Source organism: Salmo trutta, chromosome 38 (assembly GCF_901001165.1).
Source record: "Salmo trutta chromosome 38, fSalTru1.1, whole genome shotgun sequence".
NCBI lineage: Eukaryota > Metazoa > Chordata > Actinopteri > Salmoniformes > Salmonidae > Salmo > Salmo trutta.
Genome location: NC_042994.1, coordinates 16335367 through 16346979, shown reverse-complemented (window position 1 = coordinate 16346979; position 11613 = coordinate 16335367).

The window sequence follows — 11613 nt, the reverse complement described above, 5'->3', positions numbered from 1 at the left end:
TTACTTCACAACATTCCTACAGAAAATATGTACTTTTGACTCCCATACATTTTCCCTGAAACAAAAAGTACCTGTTTAATTTCAAATGCTCATGTCGAAAAGCAATATGGTCCAATTCACGTATCTATCAATATAACACGTTGTCATCGCTACTGCCTCTGATTTGTCGGACTCATTAAACACAAATACTGTGTTTGCAAATGACGTTGGAGTGTGTGCCCCTGTCTCTCCGTCAGAGGCGTAGGCAGAAATTGCTGTGTCTGGGGCCGAGTAAAAGTGTCTGGAGCTGGGCCAACATTTTCCAGCAAAAACATCGACATAGTAAGTGAACATTTGTGCAATTGCATCATTTAACACATAACACGTGATACATGTGACCAAGAAACACCACAAATTCCCCTTGTCAAACAAGCCCGTTATTAGGCCTATTGCCAAGTAGGCAGCACAGGTTAAAACCGTTCACAACAACACCGCTGACAAAACAAGCTGACCATCCGAGACCGACAGTAAACAAACATAATGAAATACACATCATAGGAGGCGTGTGAGTTTCATGTTTGGCGTAGCAGCTCAATCCGAACTAGAATACATTTATTTCATCTAATCTAGGCCTGCGAAAAGGGGATACATATTGTACAATATGACATGCATCTAGACAGGAGGAAAGTATTGTGCTGAACTTTCCAGTGGCACTGACTCGCCCAATGAAGACGCTCTCCGCTGGTGCCAATAGATTAGTCCTGGTGTAGCCTACTAATGGGAATAAACTACAGTACGTTTTACAGTTAAATCATTTGAAGGGATCACTCAGGGAAAAAATGTGACTTGTGTTTATCCTGCGATTGAATTTTGAAATATTGTGATAGGCTAGGGCTGTTTTAGATGCTTTTCACTGACAAGCAGCTATTTCATATTTGCCGGGCGTGCGCTGACCATGCTGCAGGAATGTGATTTAACCAATTAGGTCCCAGTAACTTCTTACTGCATTTGCAACGTTTCTGATTAGTTAGGGGACAATACAACCAGCGAATCAAGTTCCTTTATTTCATTTAAACGTTTTAAATATTTGTATTTTAAACCAGCGGTTGGCCAGTATTCAACCTAGCATGGCCTGGGCCCCGCCCTGCCTCTGCTGTCTGTAAAAAAATATAATATATATATGCTATGATATGCTTAATATAAGGAATATGAATTACTTTTACTTTTTACTTTTACTCAAGTATGACAATTTAGTACTTTTCCCACCACGGTACATAAGTACATTTAAAACCAGATAGTTTTAGGCTTTTACTTAAGTAGTATTTTACTATGTGACTTATCTGTACTTAGTCATTTTCTATTAAGGCATCTTTATTCAAGTATTTGAGTACTTTTTCCACCTAGGATCTTTTTCCACCTAGGATCATTTTCTGCAGTTAAAGTTTTGATTTATAATATGCTTTCCCTCATATTTAGCTTAATCACATTTTTTTTATGTTTTCCAATCTAATAATGTTGTACTTTGAATTACACACTACAACTGTTTTTCATTGTTAATTTATCAGTGTAATGTGAACAACTAAAGTGTGAAATGTTACTGGTGCACAGTTATCAACAATTTAACTTGCTGCTCCCACCACAAGTGCTTTGTAAGTAGCCTGTTGTAACATTGGCTGAGATAATGCCTTGGTCAATCAAGTTAACCTTTACATGGCTAATTACAATAGCCAATGTGGTTAATGAGTAGAAGTCTATTTGTAAAAGTATACATGAAAAACATTAGAAATACACTTTATTCGTAAAGAAAATACAGGAATTCTAATTCAAAAACCATTTAATTGATCATGCTAGTATACTAATAATACAATGACGTTTGGTCAACTACATCAAACGTACAACATTTACACTGAATTAGCAATTGTGTATACTTCTAATTTTAGAAATATACATAAAATGTAGTTAAGATGTATTCAAAGTATATTTGTTGTGCTCTATATCTAATATACTAAGAATATAAGTACAAAAAGTGTCCCAATTTAGATCACTTTCGATGTATTTAATATACATAAATGCTAATAAAGTTCATATTAAATGCATTAAATGTATGTAAAAAATATATATATTTAGAGCATTTTAAATACGCTCAAGTATATTTATCACAGATACTTAAATATATTAATGACGTATGATTTAAGTATATTTAAATATGTATTTTTCTGCTTGGGTTGTGATGATGGAGACTATTGCTAACACCTAGAAAGGACACCAGCCAGTCAGTCCCACCCTGCCGCTACCCTTTAACAGCAAGTTCAGATTTGTTACGATGTTTCTGGGGCCGAAATAGACTAATCCGCTAATTTGAAGGCATGTCCACATACTTTTGACCATGTAGTCTATATAAATTCACACAGTGCATTTACAGCACATTGTTTGTTGAAGACTTCATGTTAGTGTGTTAGTATTTTTCCTGAAGCACAAAATGCATCATGATTGAAAACAATTGTTGTATTCAACACACTGAAACCAGACACATACTACAGTATCGTGAAGATTGCCTCCAAATATATATATATATATTCGCTTGTTCTCCTAGTCTCTGAAACTGAGCCTTTTATTATACTATCTACAAATCTCCACTTCAAGTTGTTTTTCATTGTTATCTTAAAGTAAAAGCATAAAACTTTTTGGAATTGAGGGAGAAGGAAAATGAGACTTCATCTTAGCACAGCAAACTTCTTTGTATGTTAATTTCTAAACCAAAACACAAAAGAGAGGGCAAGGAAGCATTCAACCACACTTTCAGATTTGGTTTCAATTATTGTAGAACAGTATCTGACATTTCGCCTTCTGAAACGATACAGTCCTCAAACATAATCAGATGAATATTCTACAGAGTGATTAGGAACAGAACGCTAGGGGATTGAACTCCCACTATGAGAAATGTCAGCCATTTTGAAAATGAGGATTCAAGCTTTTAAGAAGGAAAAATGTATTGGGATGTCAGTGCTTTTTTTTCCAGTTCTGTGTTTGAGTATTCAGACAATACCTTGGAAATGTGGATGGGCACAACTCTTTGGTGCTCTCAACTCAATCAAATCACGCTTCAGACAGTGACATGACCTTTTTTATTCAATTAAAACAAATGTTCAAAGACACTTGGAATCATATACAGTTGATATATTTGAAAGGGATGCCTGACAGAGATTTCAGTGGTTTGATGTTGTTGTGTGTTCCTACATTAAGAAAGAGCCTCGACGACAAAAAGCCTGGCAGATGATAGAGCTACTCTCATTCATTCTGTATCACACACACACACACACACACACACACACACACACACACACACACACACACACACACACACACACACACACACACACACAGTACCCTCATCATTGGCGTAAATGTTTTACCAAGGAAGCATCACCACATACATACTCACTTTCATGTGCCCCAATAGAGTTTTTAGAGATTAGCCAAAATAAGGCCTGGAGCCTAATATTATCTTCCCGGAATAACATTACATTAAGGTAGCACTGGCTGTTAGCAAGACGATGGCAGACATCAATATCTACATTGAGAGAGGAAAAACATCAAGCAGATGGATACACTTTTCTCCCTGTCCACCCAAGACTACGGCCTGTCCACCCACGACTACTGCCTGTCCACCCACGACTACGGCCTGTCCACCCACGACTACTGCCTGTCCACCCACGACTACTGCCTGTTCTCCCACGACTACTGCCTGTTCTCCCACGACTACGGCCTGTCCACCCACGACTACTGCCTGTCCACCCACGACTACGGCCTGTCCACCCACGACTACGGCCTGTTCTCCCACGACTACTGCCTGTTCTCCCACGACTACTGCCTGTTCTCCCACGACTACGGCCTGTCCACCCACGACTACGGCCTGTCCACCCACGACTACGGCCTGTTCTCCCACGACTACGGCCTGTTCTCCCACGACTACGGCCTGTTCTCCCACGACTACGGCCTGTTCTCCCACGACTACGGCCTGTTCTCCCACGACTACGGCCTGTTCTCCCACGACTACCGCCTGTTCTCCCACGACTACCGCCTGTCCACCCACGACTACCGCCTGTCCACCCACGACTACGGCCTGTTCTCCCACGACTACGGCCTGTTCTCCCACGACTACGGCCTGTTCTCCCACGACTACGGCCTGTCCTCCCACGACTACGGCCTGTCCTCCCACGACTACGGCCTGTCCTCCCACGACTACGGCCTGTTCTCCCACGACTACGGCCTGTCCACCCACGACTACGGCCTGTCCTCCCACGACTACGGCCTGTTCTCCCACGACTACTGCCTGTTCTCCCACGACTACTGCCTGTTCTCCCACGACTACTGCCTGTTCTCCCACGACTACTGCCTGTTCTCCCACGACGACTGCGTGGCCAAATACGACTCCAACACCATCATCAAGTTTGCTGATGGCACGACGGTGGTAGGCCTAATCACCGATGGCGATGAGAGTCTTGGCACCGCCCTTTACCGCAAAGCGCTACAGAGGGTGGGGGGACGGCCCAGTACATCACTGGGGCCCGAGCCCTCTGCCATCCAGGACCTCTATATCAGTCTGTGTCAGAGGAAGGCCCGAAAGATTGCCAATGACTTCAGCCACCCAAGCCATAGACTGTTTACTCTGCTACCATATGGCAAACAGTACCGGAGCATTGGTTCTCAGACCAACTTCTACCCCCAAACCAGAAGACTGCTAAATAGTTAATTAAATGGTTACCCATTCTATCTGCATTGACCCCCATCTTGCACTGACGCTATGCACACTCACAAGACTATACAGTATATACACTATATATACACTCACACACACTACACTGACACTCTCACACAAAACCACACACATTCACACCCATACGTTTGTCTATGGAGATTGCATTTCTTTGTACTCGATTTTATACACCTGTCTGCAACGGGGGTGGGTGAAATAGCCGAATCCACTAATTTGAAGAGGTGTCCACATAGTTTTGTCTGTGTATATACAGTGCATTCAGACCCCTTGACTTTTTCCACGTTTTGTTACGTTACAGCCTTATTCTAAAATTTTGTAAATAGTTTTTTTCGCTCATCAATCTACAAAAAGTATTCAGACCCTTTACTCAGTACTTTGTTGAATCCCCTTTGGCAATGATTACAGCCTCAAGTCTTCTTGGGTATGACACTACAAGCTTAAAACGCCTGAATTTGGGGAGTTTCTCCCATTCTTCTCTGCAGATCCTCTCAAGCTCTGTCAGGTTGTATGGGGAGCGTTGCTGCACAGGTCTCTCCAGAGATGTTCGATCGGGTTCAAGTCCGGGCTCTAGCTGGGCCACTCAAGGACATTGAGACTTGTCTCGAAGCCACTCCTGGGTTGTCTTGGCTGTGTGCTTAGGGTTGTTGTCCTGTTGGAAGCTGAACCTCTGGAGCAGATTTTCATCAAGGCTCTCTCTGTTCTTTGCTCCGTTCATCTTTCCCTTGATCCTGACTAGTCTCCCAGTCCCTGCCGCTGAAAAACATCCCCACAGCATTATGCTGGCACCACCATGCTTCACCGTAGGGATGGTGCCAGGTTTCCTCCAGACGCGAAGCTTGGCATTCAGGCCAAAGAATTCAATCTTGGTTTCATCAGACCAGAGAATCTTGTTTCTCATGGTCTGAGAGTCCATTGGGTGCCTTTTTTGCAAACTCCAAGCGGGCTGTCATGTGCCTTTTACTGAGGAGTGGCTTCCGTCTGGTCACTCTACCATAAAGGCCTGATTTGGTGGAGGGCTGCAGAGATGGTTGTCCTTCTGGAAGGCTCTCCCATCTCCACAGAGGAACTCTGTAGCTCTGTCAGAGTGACCATCGGGTTCTTGGTCACCTCCCTGACCAAGGCCCTTCTTCACCGATTGCTCAGTTTGGCCGGGCGGCCAGCTCAAGGAAGAGTCTTGGTGGTTCCAGACTTGTTCCATTTAAGAATGATGGAGGCCACTGTGCCCTTGGGGACCTTCAATGCTGCATAAATGCTTAAGTACCCTTCCCCAGATCTGTGCCTCGACACAATCCTGTCTCGGAGCTCTACGGACAATTCCTTTGACCTCATGGCTTGGTTTTTGCTCTGACATGCACTGTCAACTGTGGGACCTTATATAGACAGGTGTGTGCCTTTCCAAATCATGTCCAATCAATTGAATTTACCACACGTGAACTCCAATCAAGTTTTAGAAACATCTCAAGGATAATCAATAGAAACGGGATGCACCTGAGCTCAATTTCGAGTCTCATAGCAAAGGGTCAGAATATGTATGTAAATAAGATATTTCTGTTTTTTATTTTTAATAAATTTGCAAACATTTCTAAAAACCTGTATTCGCTTTATCAATATTGGGTATTGTGTGTAGATTGATGAGAAAAAATATTTTATACATTTTAGACTAACGCTGTAACGTAACAAAATGTGAAAAAAGTCGAGGTGTCTGATTACTTTCCGACTGCATTGTATAGTGTATCTACCTCAAATACCTCGTACCCCTGCACAGTGATATGGAAGTGGTACTCCCTGTATATAGCTTAATTCTTGTGTATCTTATTCCTTTTGTGTTACTATTTGTATTATTTTATATAATTATTATTTGTTTGTATATTTTTTTTACTCTAAATCGTTGGGAAGGGCTCTATTCTTAAAGCACACCAAAATCATTAGCAGGAAGCTGTTAAGAAATAAAATAAAAAATATACAGTGCCAAGCATGTTGCGATGATAGCCATGGACCATGGTTAAAGTAAATAATGATTGAAAGTTCATGATAAAAAAAAAAAAATCTAAGGAAGCTGTGTATCAATGTGAAGTTGAAATGAAAAACATCCATGGAAAAGGTTGATGATTAAATGTGTTCCTAAGAAGACTGCCAGTCACTGTTTCTGTCTGTAATCTTATCCTCAATTGCTATGACTAACAGACCCAGACAAATCGTTCAACATAGATAGTGCAGCGGTGCCGTCACACAGTAGCTAGCTAACTAACAGCTAAGTCATTGGCCACGTGGAACACAAAATCCTGTCATTTCTGTCTCAACTAGAGGGGGAGGAAAATCACTGGCTCACACTGGAGAACAAGCTTAGCTTTATCATGGATGAAACTATCTGTGACGAGGGGAGAGAATTGTTCAAATTCATGGCTGATGAACAGACCAGGATGTATGTTCCATGGACCATTATTGCGTAACGAAGGCATCGTGTTCTGTCTCCACATGTCGTGAGTGACGACGACTACTGTAGCAGAGGAAGCAGCGGAACCATGCAACCAACCCGGATGATTTAAACACGCATAGTCACCGGAAACAACAGTTACAAATAGTCACCTAATTAAATCAATCAAAATGGCCACGAACACCAGAAGAACAACCGTGAATCTAACACTAGGATCCAATGAAGGCTGAACAATCCAGGAATGAGTCATGTGAACTCTAAATGAACACCAGCGTATTACCCAATTCCCTTCCAAAGTCTCCAGTTGGGGAAGAGAGGAGAGACTTTTTCTTGCCACTGTATGTGAACCCTTTGGAATTACCTGGATTTCTGCATAAATTGGTCATACAATTTGATCTGATCTTCATCTGTCACAACAATAGACACAGTCAGCTTAAACAAATAACACACAAACAATTATACGTTTTCATGTCTTTATTGAACCGTGTAAACATTCACAGTGCAGGGTGGGAAAGGTATGTGAACCCTTGGATTTAATAAGTGGTTGACCCGCCTTTGGCAGCAATAACCTCAACCAAACGTTTTCTGTAGTTGCGGATCAAACCTGCACCAGGATCAGGAGGAATTTTGGACCATTCATCTTTCCAAAACTATTTTAGTTCAGCAATATTCTTGGGATGTCTGGTGTGATCCGCTCTCGAGGTCATTCCACAGCATTTTAAAATCGGGTCGAGGTCAGGACTCTGACTGGGCCACTCCAGAAGGTGTATTTTCTTCTGTTGAAGCCATTCTGTTGTTGATTTACTTCTGTGTTTTGGGTTGTTGTCCTGTTGCATCACCCAACTTCTGTCGAGCTTCAATTGGCAAAATGTCTTGATAAACTTGGGAATTCATCTTTCCGTCAATGATAGCAAGCTGTCCAGGCCCTGAGGCAGCAAAGCAGCCCCAAACCATGATGCTCCTTCCACCATACTTTACAGTTGGGATGAGGTTTTGATGTTGGTGTGCTGTGCCTTTTTTTCCCACACATAGTGTTGTGTGTTCCTTCCAAACAACTCAACTTTAGTTTAATCTGTCCACAGAATATTTTGCCAGTAGCACTGTGGAACATCCAGGTGCTCTTTTGCGAACTTCAGACATGCAGGATTTTTTTTTTGGACAGCAGTGGCTTCTTCCATGGTGTCCTCCCATGAACACCATTCTTGTTTAGTGTTTTACATATCGTAGACTCGTCAACAGAGATGTTAGCATGTTCCAGAGATTTCTGTAAGTCTTTTTAGCTGACACTCTAGGATTCTTCATTTTGCACTGTGCTCTTGCAGTCATCTTTGCAGGACGGCCACTCCTTGGGAGACTAGCAACAGTGCTGAACTTTCTCCATTTATAGACTATTTGTATTACCGTGGACTGATGAACATCAAGGCTTTTAGAGATATATTTGTAACCCTTTCCAGCTTTATGCAAGTCAACAATTCTTAATCTTAGGTCTTCTGAGATCTCCTTTGTTCGAGGCATGGTTCATATCAGGCAATGCTTCTTGTGAATAGCAAACTCTTTTGTGAGTTTTTTTAATAAGGCAGGGCAGCTCTAACCAACATCTCCAATCTTGTGTCATTGATTGGACTCCAGGTTAGCTGACTCCAATTAGCTTTTGGAAAAGTCATTAGCCTAGGGGTTCACATACTTTTTCTAACCTACACTGTGAATGTTTAAATAATGTATTCAATATACATTAGAAAAATACAATACTTTGTGTTATTAGTTTAAGCACACTGTGTTTGTCTGTTGTTGTGACTAAGATGAAGCTCAGATCAAATTTTAGGACAAATTTCTGCAGAAATCCAGGTAATTCCAAAGGGTTCACATACTTGTTCTTGCCACTGTATTGGAGTCTGTTAGTAGACTCATGCTTGAAGTGACTTGATGTTGATTTCCTTCATTCACACCCTGTGGATGCTCGTAATGTCTTAATACCTTAATGCCTTTCGTGCTGCCACAGAATGGAGCATTCCAGGCCTATCAAGCCTGCCTCATTAGCTCAATGTGAGGGGGAAGTTAACACCATGAACAAGGTTGTGTACTGTGATACACAGAAGATCCCATTTAAAGGAAGTTGGCTCTGAATAGGGGCCTTTTAAGCCTTGTTCACACTGCAGGCTTTAATGCTCAAATCAGTTTTGTTTTCAAATCCTTTTTTGGAATATTGACTGTCCAAACATCAAGTTACCAAACCGGATGTGTGTTCAGACAGAAGTCATTTGCTGACATGGCTACGCTAGTTGTCATAGTAACAACGGGTGTGTATGCAGTGGTGTAGGCTGATTGGTAGTGGTGCTCCTACTTCCTGTCGCTCAGAAGTTATGTAGCAAGTTAAAGTGACAACAATGCCTGCCATGGATGTTTCCCAGTTGTTTTGAATGTTCAAAATTATAGTGTAAGATCACTTTTAAAGCCTCAAAGGATAAAATTATCCAACTTTCAAAACAAGTCCTTTTTGGCTAGCCACAGCAGTCAACTAGCTAGCTAGGTAGCGGTCTAGCTCATTCACTCATTTGTTTAACTAACGTTAGTTGGCTACCACATGTTCTTGTCAAACTGTCAAAGTGTAGCTAAAAAGAAACAAGATATTCAAAATAACAGCCTAAAACCCACTCAAGGGCAAATAAATCAGATTTGACCGTTCCGACACAAGTCGCATGGCCAGGAATCAGATTTGTATCTGACTTTAAACCCCCTACAGAGGTGGTTAGAAATGTGGCTTCAACTATACAATTCCATGTGCTTTTTGGTTGTTCAGACTGCAGGAAAAATAACATATTCAAGCAGGATATGCAATTTTTGGAAGATTTGAGTTATTTCAAACTGCTAATGTGAACAAGGCTTTAGTTTTCCAGCACATCAGGGAATGACATTTTCTCAAGATGCTGATCCAAGGTAAGTTTTATCCCCTCACGGTTAAGGTTAGGATTTTGGTAAGCTGATGCTAGACCTGTGCCTACGGGCAACTTCTACATGGAGCTTGCCATACACACAATCCTCCACAGAAGTACATGATTAAGAAGTAGATTCATAAACAACAAGACATAGCCTAAAGTGTGATCTTACCTCTATTTGTGGACACTGATGACAGTCTTTATGGCATTAGACAAGATATAACAGCATAAATGCTTTTACATAATATACCTAATAGGTAACGCTTCATAAGGGTGGAAATGAGTTGATACCAATACAGCTTCCCTGAGCAAAATCGAAAATAATATATAACACTCAATAAAGACAATGTCCATTTGATTGAAATAAATCTACTTATTGATATTGACTGGAATGTTATTCATGAAAATGTATTTCCATACATCTCCTTACGTATTTTCAATCTACAAAGGGTTTGTAGTTGAATATTTACTAATAGTAAGAGTATGGCAGTGGGTCAGATCATAGTACAAACATACGTAGTACAAAGACCACAGAGGATAGATAGATAGATAGATAGATGAGTATCACATGACAGTTAGAGCGAAGGATTAGGGTTACAAAATTCCAGTAAGTTTACCAAAATTCCCAGGTTTTAGAAGAAGATTTGCTATCTAGGACCGAAAAGGGTTCTTCAGCTGTCCCCATATGTGAACCCTTTGAATAACCCTTTTTAGTTCCGGGTAGAACCTTTTTGGGTTTAATGTATACTGAACAAAAATATAAATGCAACATGCAACAATTTCAATGATTTTACTGAGTTACAGTTCATTTAAGGAAATCAGTGAATTTAAATAAATTCATTAGGCCCTAATCTATGGATTTCACATGACTGGTGCACAGGCATGGGTTGGCCGGGGAGGGTATAGACCCAACAACTGGGGAGCCAGGCCTAGCCAATTATAATTAGTTTTTCCCCACAAAAGGGCTTTATTACAGACAGAAATACTCAGTTTCATCAGCTGTCTCTGGATGGCTGGTCTCAGACGATCCCGCAGGTGAAGAAGCCGGATGTGGAGGTCCTGGGCTGGCGAGGTTAGATGTGGTCTGCAGTTATGAGGCCAGTTGGACGTACTGCCAAATTCTCTAAAACAACATTGGAGGCGGCTTATGGTAGAGAAATTAACATTCCATTTTCTGGCAACAGCTCTGGGGGACATTCCTGCAGTCAGCATGCCAATTGCACGCTCTCTCAAAACCTGAGACATCTGTGGCATTGTGTTGTTTGACAAAACTGCACATTTTAGAGTGGCCTTTTCTTGTGCCCAGCACAAGGTGTGCCTGTAATGATCATGCTGTTTAATCAGCTCCTTCATATACCACACCTGTCAGGTGGATGGATTATTTTGGGATTATCTTGGCAAAGGATAAATGTTCACTAATAGGGATGTAAACATATTTGTGAACAACATTTTAGAGAAATAAGATTTTGGGGAAAATGTAACATTTCTGG